The sequence below is a fragment of the Elaeis guineensis genome, chromosome 5 (assembly GCF_000442705.2).
Source record: "Elaeis guineensis isolate ETL-2024a chromosome 5, EG11, whole genome shotgun sequence".
NCBI classification, from domain to species: Eukaryota; Viridiplantae; Streptophyta; class Magnoliopsida; order Arecales; family Arecaceae; genus Elaeis; species Elaeis guineensis.
Window position 1 is genome coordinate 106548364 of NC_025997.2, and position 11535 is coordinate 106559898.

The following is an 11535-nucleotide window of genomic DNA, read 5'->3' on the forward strand; positions in this document are numbered from 1 at the left end:
TGACATATCTAGAAGAGAATGAGATTCTCTCACAATGGACTCCTTCTGAAACATCACAATATAATAGGGTGTCAGAAAAGAGGAATCAAATATTGTTAGATATGGTTCGGTCTATGATAGGCTTTGCAACTCTGCTAATCTTCTTTTGGAGATATGCTTTTGAAACTGTCTACTACATACTTAATGAGGTCCTGAGTAAGTCTGTAAATAAAATACCATAATAGATATGGTCAGGACGTAAGTCAGTGCTCTTATACCTTAGGATCTCGGGATGTCCACCTTATGTAAAGCATTTAAAGACAGACAAGCTTGGATCTAGATCCGATAAAAACTTGTTCATAGGGTATCCAAAAGAAACTAAAGGATACTACTTCTACCTCACTGAAGAATAAAAAGTGCTTGTCAATAATAGGATAATCTTTTTAGAAAAAGAGTTCCTAGGAGAAAGAACTAATACCACTAAAATCAAACTTAGTGAAGTTTGTGAGGTAGAAATATCGGTACATATAGAATCAAATTTGATTGAAAAATTAAATCCAGAGCCTGTAGGGGCACCATTAAGGAGATCCGATAGAGTATCATATCAATTGGACAGATACTATAGTTTCTTGATTCAAGATGATGATCCTGTCAAACTAGATGAGAATGATGAGGATTCGATCACTTACATGGATGCTATGTAAAGGGTTGACTTTTAGAAATGGCTTGATGCCATAAAATCTGAGATGGAGTCTATGGAGATCAATGGTATATAGACACTAATTGATCCACTTGAAGGAATTAAACCCATAGGATGTAAATAGATTTTTAAACCCATAGGATGTAAATAGATTTTCAAGAGAAAAAGAAGAGCAAATAGAAAGGTAGAGACCTATAAAATCCATCTAGTTACCAAAGGATACCATCAGCCTTATCATATTGACTATGACGAGACGTTCTCTTCTATGACAATGCTTAAGTCCATCTGGATCATGCTTACAATAGTGGCATATTTAGATTTTGAAATCTAATAAATGGATGTCAAAACTGCCTTCCTTAACAGGAAGCTGGAAGAAGAGGTATATATGATACAACCTAAAGGGTTCACATCCTCAGATGAATCTAAAATATGCAAGTTAAATAGATCCATCTATGGACTCAAGTAAGTATTTAGGAGTTGGAACATGCATTTTGATAAGACGATTAAAACGTATGACTTCGCTAAGAATGGAGAAGAGCCTTGCATTTACAAGCGGGCTAACAACTCTATAGTCATCTTTCTTGTACTGTATGTAGATGATGTACTGTTAATAAGAAATGACATCCCAGCTTTGCAAAGTGTAGAGCTGTGGCTATCAACGTAGTTCTCTATGAAAGATTTGGGAAAAGCATCCTATATTTTAGGGATGAAGATCTATAAAGATAGATCTAGAAGGTTGCTTGGGTTATCTCAATCCACATATATCGATATCATACTGAAGTGGTTCAGCATGGAAAATTTCAAAAAAGGCTATCTACCGATAGGTCAAAAAATTTTTCTCTCCAATAAGGATTGTCTGAGAACCTCTTAGGAGAGAGAGCGTATAAGTAGAATCCTACATACTTCGGTAGTGGGATCTATCATGTACATCATGATGTATACGAGATTGGATATAACCTATTCACTAAGAGTAGTGAATAGGTATCAGTCTGATCCAAGAAAGAATCATTGGAAAGTTGTGAAGGCAATCCTTAAATATTTAAGAAATACTAAGGACCAATGACTTATCTATAGAGATACTGACTTGAAACTTATGGGATATACTGATTTCAATTTTTAGTTAAATTATGATAACAGTAAAAGCATGTCGGACTATGTATTCACCATGAATAGAGGAGCAATTTGCTGAAAGAGTTTCAAGCAATATACAATGGCTGACTCAGTATATGAAACAGAATATGTTGCAGCATCTGATGCTTCAAAGGAAGGTATTTGGTTAAAGAAGTTCATCATTAAATTTGGAGTGGTTTCCTCTTTTGATGGTCTAATTTTACTATATTGTGATAGTACTGGAGCAATAGCACAAGCAAAAGAGATCAAGTCCCACCACAGAACCAAACACATTCTGCGATGCTATCATCTTATCCATGAAATTATAGATCGAGGTGATGTTGAGCTGGAAAAGATTGACAAAAAAGAGAATCTGACTGACCCCTTCACTAAAGCTCTTAGGATTAAAGAGTTCGATGATCATAAGTGAAAGATAGATATAAGATACTGCTCCGATTGATTTTAGTTCAAGTGAGAGTTATTGAAAATTATGTCTTAAAGTCAATTGGCTTATTATAAATAATTAAATTTTATATATGAATTATTGATCAATGAATAAAAATAATTTTAATTTTTTTATCATAAGGTGTACATCTTAATTGTTAGAACTTTTGTACTGTGATGAAGTCCTTAGAATTATATTATGATCGATAAAAGAGGATTTATCGAGTAAATTCTTAAACATGTTCATGACCAAATAATACATCATTAATAGAATGATGATGTTTATCGAGTGTAGGTTATTGTGTGCCATATAGGTTGATTATCCTCGTAATCAAGGAGTGTGGAGATACTGGTATGACATACAGATGTGATATAGAAGTATATCATCACTGAATAAGTGACTCACCTACTGAACGCTCTACTATCAAGAGCTGCTCGCGAAACATATAGACATAATAATCCCTCAAAATTAAGATCACCATAGTGACTTGCAAGCAACTCACTATGCTTAGGTACCAGACTATCTGCATTTCTAATGTAGTGACAGAAGGCTACTGAATATAGTCAAGTACTTGCAAAGTCTATGTGTGGATCCAGATGAAATTGATCCTTCCGAATTATCGAAGTTAATGCATCACTGTATTTCAATTTAGTAAAGCCTTGATCAGGGTAATCTATGTGATAGATTTGAAAGGTTGAAATATGATGTAGATGACTATTTTAGGATTAATAATTAAACCCTAGATCACCTTGAGCATTAGGATCAAAGAGATGAATTATACAGTAACCATATGTCGAGGTTCTTAAATATTGCTTTATAAATATTCAACCTATCCAGACATCGGATATCATTGCTAGATGGTCACTTCAATTAGTATAAAAAGGAGTTCTTATACTACCGACTTAATATTCAAATCTATGGAGTCACGCATAAAAATCAAACAATATAGATAAGAATTGATCGAATATTTATGTATTCAATTTAAAAGTATGAGACTTGATTGAACATGTAGATTAATTTAATTAAGAATTAAGTTATAGGTCATATAGAATCAAACACTGACTATGTTTAGCTAGCACTGCGCATGAGGTGTGGATTTGATTTCGAAGATTAGTTAAATTAAATTAATAACTCAAGTAATTATGAGAGATTCAATTTGAGTCCTAATTACTTTTGATCAGATCTAATTTAATTAAACTTAATTTTATTAAGGCTTGATTGGGTTAATTTATCAAATTGGACTTAGACAAGAATTCTAATTAGATGAGGATCAATAGTTTTTTCAAAATTGATTCGAATCGAATTTGAATTGGATTCAAACTGATCCAAATCTGAACCAAATATGATTTTGTGCACTTAGTCACTTTTTTCAGTCATTCTCTCACCATGTGGTTTGATGCATGTCATAGCACACTAATCCTACTCACTACTATGTAGATAGGATGAGTCAGGATTGTATTCATAGGGATCTTAGGCTGATTTTTCAAAAATATAAATAAAAAAATAATAGATTGTAAGAAACTAAGAATGAAATATGGAGATTGAAATAAAAATATTTTTCATTGATCAAATAAAGAAGTATATATAATAAAAAAGAAATAAAAGCTCGATACAAGACAACTAAACCAAGTCAAACTTCTCACTATACTCGATAGTAGATGTGCCTCCTTGAATCCTTCATCTTCCTCCATGCAGACAGCGACAAAATGGTTGGAAGGCTTGGTACAGAAACTTCAAGGAAGAATGGTAGATAAAGTATGGGACTATAGAAAGAAAAGGGTAGCGACACTAGGATTAGGACCTCTCCTAGATTTCTTGGGATGTAGAGAAGGGATCTATGGAGGAATATGGTGATGGGTAAGGAAAAAAAAGATAGTTTGCTAGGTTTAGTACCTCTTTTAGACTTATGAAGAACAGAAAGAGAGAGAAAGAGAAGCTTGAAGAGAATTTAGGGTTGGCTTGATTGAAGAAGATGGAGGCCTTGGAGTTCTATTTATAGAGTGGAGAGTGGCTGATTTCTCATGAATAGGGGCACAAAAAAATTTAAGATTTCATAAAGAAAGGTGGGAGCATAAATAAGGATCCTTAGATCAAGTCTCTTGCTTCTCTTCCGTTGATCAATAAGTCGTGTTCACACTTGGTCTTCATTTAGAGTGATCTTTTAATCTGAACCCTTGATATTTAAGTCATGTTCATACTTGGTTCCATAATATCTTGTAATCTGCGCTCTTGATTGGAGAGATTGCTTCTTGACCCTTGATCTTTAAGTCGCGTTCATATTGAAATGAGAGCTGATTGTCTGGTTCATTCAAATCTGATTTGAGTCCAATTTGATCTGTATGAATCCAAACTCTTAATTATCTGCGAAATAGACTAAAGAACATTAAATTCTTAATAAATAAAGTATAATTAAATAGAATTATATACCTCTACTGGCTTAATTCAAGTGTTCATCATATCCTCCAATTTAAACTTTACTCATCCTCGAATAAAATAGATACATTAGTATTGTGCATCAAATTATCTTTAAATCGAAAGTTATCCAAAGCATTCCTAATGATAGTGGATATCCAGCCAGATCATTAAAGAGGTACTTTATTGGATTATCAATTCAACCCAATTAGTGGTTAAGTATTAGCCATAAAAATTTTTAGAAATTTTCTTTCATCGACTCCCCACTCTTCTCTTTAAATTTTCTAACTTAATGTGGGTTTGGTGTAGTATCTTTTTATAGTTTATTCCTCTTATTCTCTCTCTTCTTTTTTTTTTTAATTTTTTTGAAGGAATATTTACATGTACATTCGATGCAATGTCCTAACTCCTTTAGCTTTCTAATTGACTCTTGTAGCGAGCTTTAGGCCAATGACTCCCAAACCAGTTGATTTTAGGGCATTAGGTATAAAACATCTTTCATGCTTACTAACTTGAGTCAAAAGAGATATGAGTTAAAACTGACTGTATAAAAGATTTCTTCACATTTTCACCTTTTGACATAAACAACAATGCTTCTTTGGATGAAGAGGTCTGGTTACTTAGTGAGAAATACTAAAAATTTATTTTATTAAGATGAATTTTTTGCATACTTTGATATTTACACCCATACCCCCATGAAGTAGATTTTTCATCGAGATAGGCAAGAAGAGTGTTCTAGAATTACTCTAAAATTCATTTTGATCTAAATCCTACCATTTATTGGGTGTTCTTAATAATTTTCTCCTCGATATCTCTAAAATTATCTAGACTGTCAATCACTCATTGATTAGGATGCTTGATTAACTCCAAATCAAGACAAAGTTTAGATACACAAACTAATTATTTCTGATCATACTTGAGGACTTAATTAAATTTATTATTCTCTCTTCCAACTTAATTTTTATTATCTCCAATGGAAGAAGAGAATCATAACAAAGCTAAAATAGAATGTAACAAGGAAGGACGCCACCTGAGTTCGATGTGTGTAATATTGATTGAGAGGTCCTTCATTGTTGGGCGTGGTGTGTTTTTGACTCCATTGATTATGGTGCTCCTCTCAACTTGGCTAATTATCTTTCTTAGAGATTTTTACAAAATAAAAAAAAATTAAAAAAATAATTACATATGTTGGATTGTCTCTCTACAAGCGCTAAGTTTAACGTCTTCAGTCAGACTGTGTTCAGTTATAGACTGGATCTTACAATTCAATTGAGTTAACTTGTTCGCCATCTCTGATTTCATCTACATAATATTTCAATCATTAGCCATTCACTTTGAAGGTGTTTCCCTATTTAGGATCTTTGATTTTAATTGCTTCATGAGGGAACACCTGAATTACAATATATGGTCCATCCTAATGTGAATGGAGTTTTTCAGAGAATAGTCACAACCTCAAATTATAAAGCCACACTTTTTGATTAGGTTCGAATATTTTTCATGAAATGTATTTATCATGATAAGCCTTAGTTTGAGTCTTATAAATTAGTGAACTCTCATATGCTTTATTGTGTAGCTTTTCTAATTCATTCAATTATAGTCTTCTATTACTACCTATATTTTTTATGTCGAAATTGAATTGCTTTATAGCCCAAAATATGCGGTGTTCCAGTTCTATAGGTAGATGACAGACTTTTCCAAAAATAAGTTGGTAAGGAGATATTCCTATCGAGATCCTATATGTAGTACGGTAGATCCATAATACATCGTCTAATCATCCAGACCAATCTTTTCAATCAGACCTAATCATCTTCGCGAGAATTTATTTGATATCCCTATTGGAGACTTTCACTTGACCGCTAGTTTAAGGATGGTATGGTGTGGCAACTTTATGAGTGATTCCGTATTTCTTCATTAAACTTTCAAAGTATCTATTCATGAAGTGTGTACCTCCATCACTAATAATGACTCTTGGGCAACCAAATCGACTTAAGATGTTATGTTGGATGAATTTGATTACCACCTTGTGATCATTCGTTTGGTTGCCATAGCCTCAATCTATTTAGATACGTAATCTACCACAATCAGAATGTATTCATATCCATAGGATGGAGGAAAGGGGCTCATAAAATCGATTCTCTAAATATCAAAAATTTTCATGACTAAGATGGGAGATAGGGACATCATGTTTTTTTTAGAAATACTTTCTATCTGCTGACAGCGCAAACACTCAAGATAAAATTTATGTGCATCCTTAAATAATGTTGGCCAATAAAATCTACTTTATAACACTTTTGTGGTTGTTCTCTTCCCACTGAAATATCCCTCGCATATATGAGAGTGGCAAAAAATAAGTATACTTTGATACTCACTTTCAGGGACAGCGTCAAATCACATGATCAGGGCAATGTTTGAACAATTCAGATTCCTCTCAATAATAATGTTTGACCTTTGAGAAGAATCGATCCTTCTCCTATTTTATCCAATGGAGAAAAACTTGCTTTGTTGCCAAATAGTTAATGATGTGGGCAAACTATGGGATTTGATCAGAGGAGGTTGTAAAATATTGTTCGTCAGAAAATTTCTTCTTGACCATATCTGTACCCATCGTATGATCAACTAAGATTCTAGATATGTGATCAGCGATCACAATTTTAGAATCCTTCTTATTTTGAATTTTTAGATCAAATTCTTGAAGCAGAAGGATCCATTTGATCAATCGTGGTTTAGTATTTTTCTTTGAGAGCAGATGTTTCAGAGCCTCATGATTAGAATACACTAAAACTTTAGATCCTAACAAATATGAATAAAATTTTTCAAAGGTAAATATTATAGCTAGTAGCTCTTTTTTCGTTATAGTGCAGTTCAATTGAGCATCATATAGAATCTTGCTAGTGTAATAGATCATATGTGGCTCTCTATTGATTCTTTGACCTAAGACGACTCCTATTACAAAATTGGAAGCTTCACACATGATTTCAAATGGGAAGGACCAATCAGGGAGTTTTATTATGGGTACTGTTATCAGGACTGTTTGTAACATGTGGAAGACTTGTAGACATTCTTCATTAAAGATAAATGGTATATCTTTGGCTAGCAGATTGCATAAGGGTCTCAAAATTTTGTTAAAATCTTTAATGAAGCGTCTGTAAAATCCAGCATGATCTAGAAAGGATCGTATTTATCGAACCAAAATGGAAGATGGTAGTTTTAAGATGACCTCAATTTGGGCTTTATCTATCTCAATTTCCTTTTTAAAAATAATATGTCCTAATACGATTTCTTTTTGAGCTATAAAATGATTTTTTTTTTCAACTTAAAACCAGATTTATTTTCGTGTAGTGCTTAAGAACTTTAGAGAGATTATGGAGACATCTTCAAAGATGGTTCCAAATATGGAGAAATCATCCATAAAAATTTTGAGATATTTATCTATCATATCTGAAAAAATGATCAAGATGCACCATTAAAATATAGTGGGTGCATTGCAGAGCCCGAACGGTATGTGCCAAAAAATAAAAGTGCCATAAGGGCAAGTGAAGCTGGTTTTCTCTTGGTCATTTGAAAATATAGGTATCTGATTGTACCCCGAATAACTATTTCGAAAATAGAAAAAATGTTGACTTGCCAGCTGTTCTAGGATTTGGTCGACGAAGGGTAATGAAAAATGATCCTTCCTAGTAACGACGTTTAGCTTTCTATAGTCAATGCATACTTGCCAACTAGATGGTGTGTGAGTGGGAAGTAATTCACCTTCTTCATTCTCTACCATAGTAATACCTGATTTCTTAGGTACTACTTGAGTGGGACTGACCCATTTACTATCAGATATGGGATAGGTGATTCCAGCATCTAACCACTTTACCACCTCTTTCTTCACTACTTTCTGTATGTTGGGGTTCAGTCTCCTCTGCATATTTTGATTGGATTTGGCATCTGCCTCATAATGAATATGGTGTATACAGATGGAGGGGTCAATTTTTTTTAGATCAACAATAAACCAACCGATAGCCTCTTTGTTTTCCTTTAGAACACCAACCAATTATGCTTCTTGATATGGGGTCAAGTCTAATGCAATGATCACCAGGAGCATGTCATTAGGTCATATAAATGCATACTTGAGTGCAGTTGGAAGTGACTTTAATTTTAGTGCAGATGGTGATTCTAATAATGGGACTGTGGGTGTATTGGCTAATGCGGGCAATGGCTCATACTTGATTATCTAAGAGAGAGTAGTTTCAACATTTGATGTATCAACTGAAGTATTTACTTCACTACCTCCCTCCATATCATAGTCATCCACTCCAAAGTGTGTCAAGTGGGTGTCTCAGGAATCATATGCAAAAATTGTTGATGTTGCTTCCTCTATGATGTCCTCGAATGTATCTATCTCGAAGCAACTATCCATTGATGGTCCCTGGGATGCACTGAACACATTCAGTCTCAGTTTCTTATCTCAAATGATACATCTATGACTCCTATCCTACAATTGATGCACACATTTGATGTAGCTAGGAAGGGTCTGCCTAAGATAATGAGAATTTATCTTGGATTGCAACTCAGTTCTATGTCAAAGACTAAAAAATTAACTGAAAAATAAAACTCATCTATCTTGACCAAAACATCCTCGATCATCCCACGTGGTGTCTTAATTGATCTATCAGCTAACTGTAAAGTAACCGACATGGATTTCAGTTCTTCGAATCCAAAAAATTTATATACCGAGCTAGGTAAAAGGTTCACACTGGCTCCTAGATCTAGGAGAGTTTGTTCGATGTAAAAGTCTCCTATAATGCAAGAAATGGTAGGGGCACTTGGATCTTTAAGCTTTAGAGGGGTAGCGTGCTGGAAGACAGAGCTTGCTTGTTCGATGAGGCATACTTTCTTTGAAAGTTGTGATCGAGATTTACATTTTTGGGTGCATAATTTCTTCAAAATTTTGCATAAGCTGGGACCCGTTTGATTGCATCTAGAAAGGGGAGATCAATTTGGACTTGCTTAAATAATTTCAACATCTCGTCGAGTCTTCCTCCCTTCTTATCCATAGGAGTAGGGGCTTTTAGGGTACTCAAAAATGGAGCTTTAGGCAAGTAAGTTAATTCTGATGCAGTTGGTTTATTCTCTACTTTTGGATCCTTCTTATTCTTGGGCGATTCGGGTTTGGTCAGAGGTCTAGGGTTGGTCTCATTAGTTTTACTCATATGTTCAATGATCTTCCCACTTCTGAGAGTCATGATTATCTTGGCATATTCAGAAAAGGTTACTGGAGCATTGGAGCTCTTAACCATGAATTATCCTCTCAGGTTGGCTAGGTAATTTCTCTCCTTCCCTCCTACTAAATATGGTTGTTAGTTGACCTATTTGGGTCTCTAGCTTAGTAATGGATTGTGTGTGGGAGTTAAGAGTTTGGGTGTTGACTTCTAATCGTTCTAGCACTTTCAGAACCTTCTCTTCAAAAGCTGAGCTGTGACCAGTGGTAGATAGTTGAGGAGTATTTTGGAACTCGTAGTATGGTCCATCCCTATATGTCGGATCCTGATAGTTGGATCTAGGTATAGCAGGGCCAACCACTGGCTGTAGTCTTTAAAAAAAATTTAGGTGATTTCTTCAGTTGGGGTTATAAGTGTTCGAGTATGGATCATTTTCTGATCTACGAGCTTGTTAGGTTTAAGCTTGCTGGCCCTGCTCGTATGCAAACTCAGAAAATTATGGTGCAATTGGGCACTCACTAACAAAATGGGTCGGGCTTGCACACAACGTACAAGCATCTTAGACTGGGTTAGGTGGAATCGGAGAGTGTCCAATATTTAGAAGATTATCTAATTTTTGAGACAACTCATCTACCTTATTGTGAATATCCATAACATTTTCAATCTGATAGATTCCACCTATTTTTTGTTGAGATATGGGTTGTTCTCTAGAGATGACAGACATATGATATAGGGAGTTCTCACTAAGTATTTCAAAGAGCTGCCAAGCCTCATCCTCACTCTTTAGCATGAATATCCCACCACATGATGCATCGATCATTTGTTGGTGTTTCTCTGATAGACCATTGTAGAAACACTGAACAAGTTGCCATTTGGGGACAGCATGGTGGGGGCATTTATGAATGAGGTCCCTCAACCTTTTCTATGTCTCATGAAAAAGTTCACCATCCAATTGAAAAAAAACTAGTGATGGCTTTTCTAATTTGATTTATTTTTCTAATTGAAAAATATTTCTGGAGAAACTCTCTCTAAAGATGGTTCTAAGTTGAAATGGTTATGGAATTTAGGGAGTTTAACCAATACTTGACTTTGTTCTTAAGTGAAAAAAGGAATAGTTTCAACCTGAGGGCTTCATCAAAGAAGTTTTGGATTTTTACAGTGGAGCATATCTTAAGAAATTCATCTTAGTATTTATATGGATCCTCATTCGACAGTCTATAAAATGATGGTAGCATTGAAATAATGCTAGACTTGATTTTGTATTGTGTCACCTCCATAGGAGGAGGCTGGATACATGGCGAGTAGGTGTAAGATGAGGGAGTAAAATACTCCCTCAATTATCATGGTGGGTCAGTCTCTTGTTTTGGATCCATAGTTTTGATTCGATTTGTTCGAATCATTCTTTCTAGCTCTAGGTCTAGTGGGTGTAAATCAGGTTATAATGATCGACGTCCTAGCATGCACCCAAAAGATCTCATCGAGTTTTAATTTCAGTAATTTTTTTTTTAGAAAGAGAAAAGGAGAAAAGAAAGAGGGAGAGAGAAAAGAGTTCTAAAGAAGAGAACCTAAGGAGTGCTAAGGCTAAGATGAGAGAGAAAAATTAATTAGATTTGATATTTTTAGTTAACAATCAAGTGGTTCAATCAATCCTGACTATGGGTTACCCTAGATCTAGACAGCTC

The 11535-nt window shown here is 34.5% G+C and overlaps 1 non-coding gene across 1 annotated transcript; it reads left to right on the forward strand.

Moving 5' to 3' along the window:
* The first annotated feature begins 10731 nt into the window (after positions 1-10731).
* Positions 10732-10838, forward strand: LOC114914268 (small nucleolar RNA R71). The gene has a single exon (XR_003801053.1). It is a non-coding gene; the product is annotated as a small nucleolar RNA R71 (small nucleolar RNA).
* Positions 10839-11535: the final 697 nt, after the last annotated feature.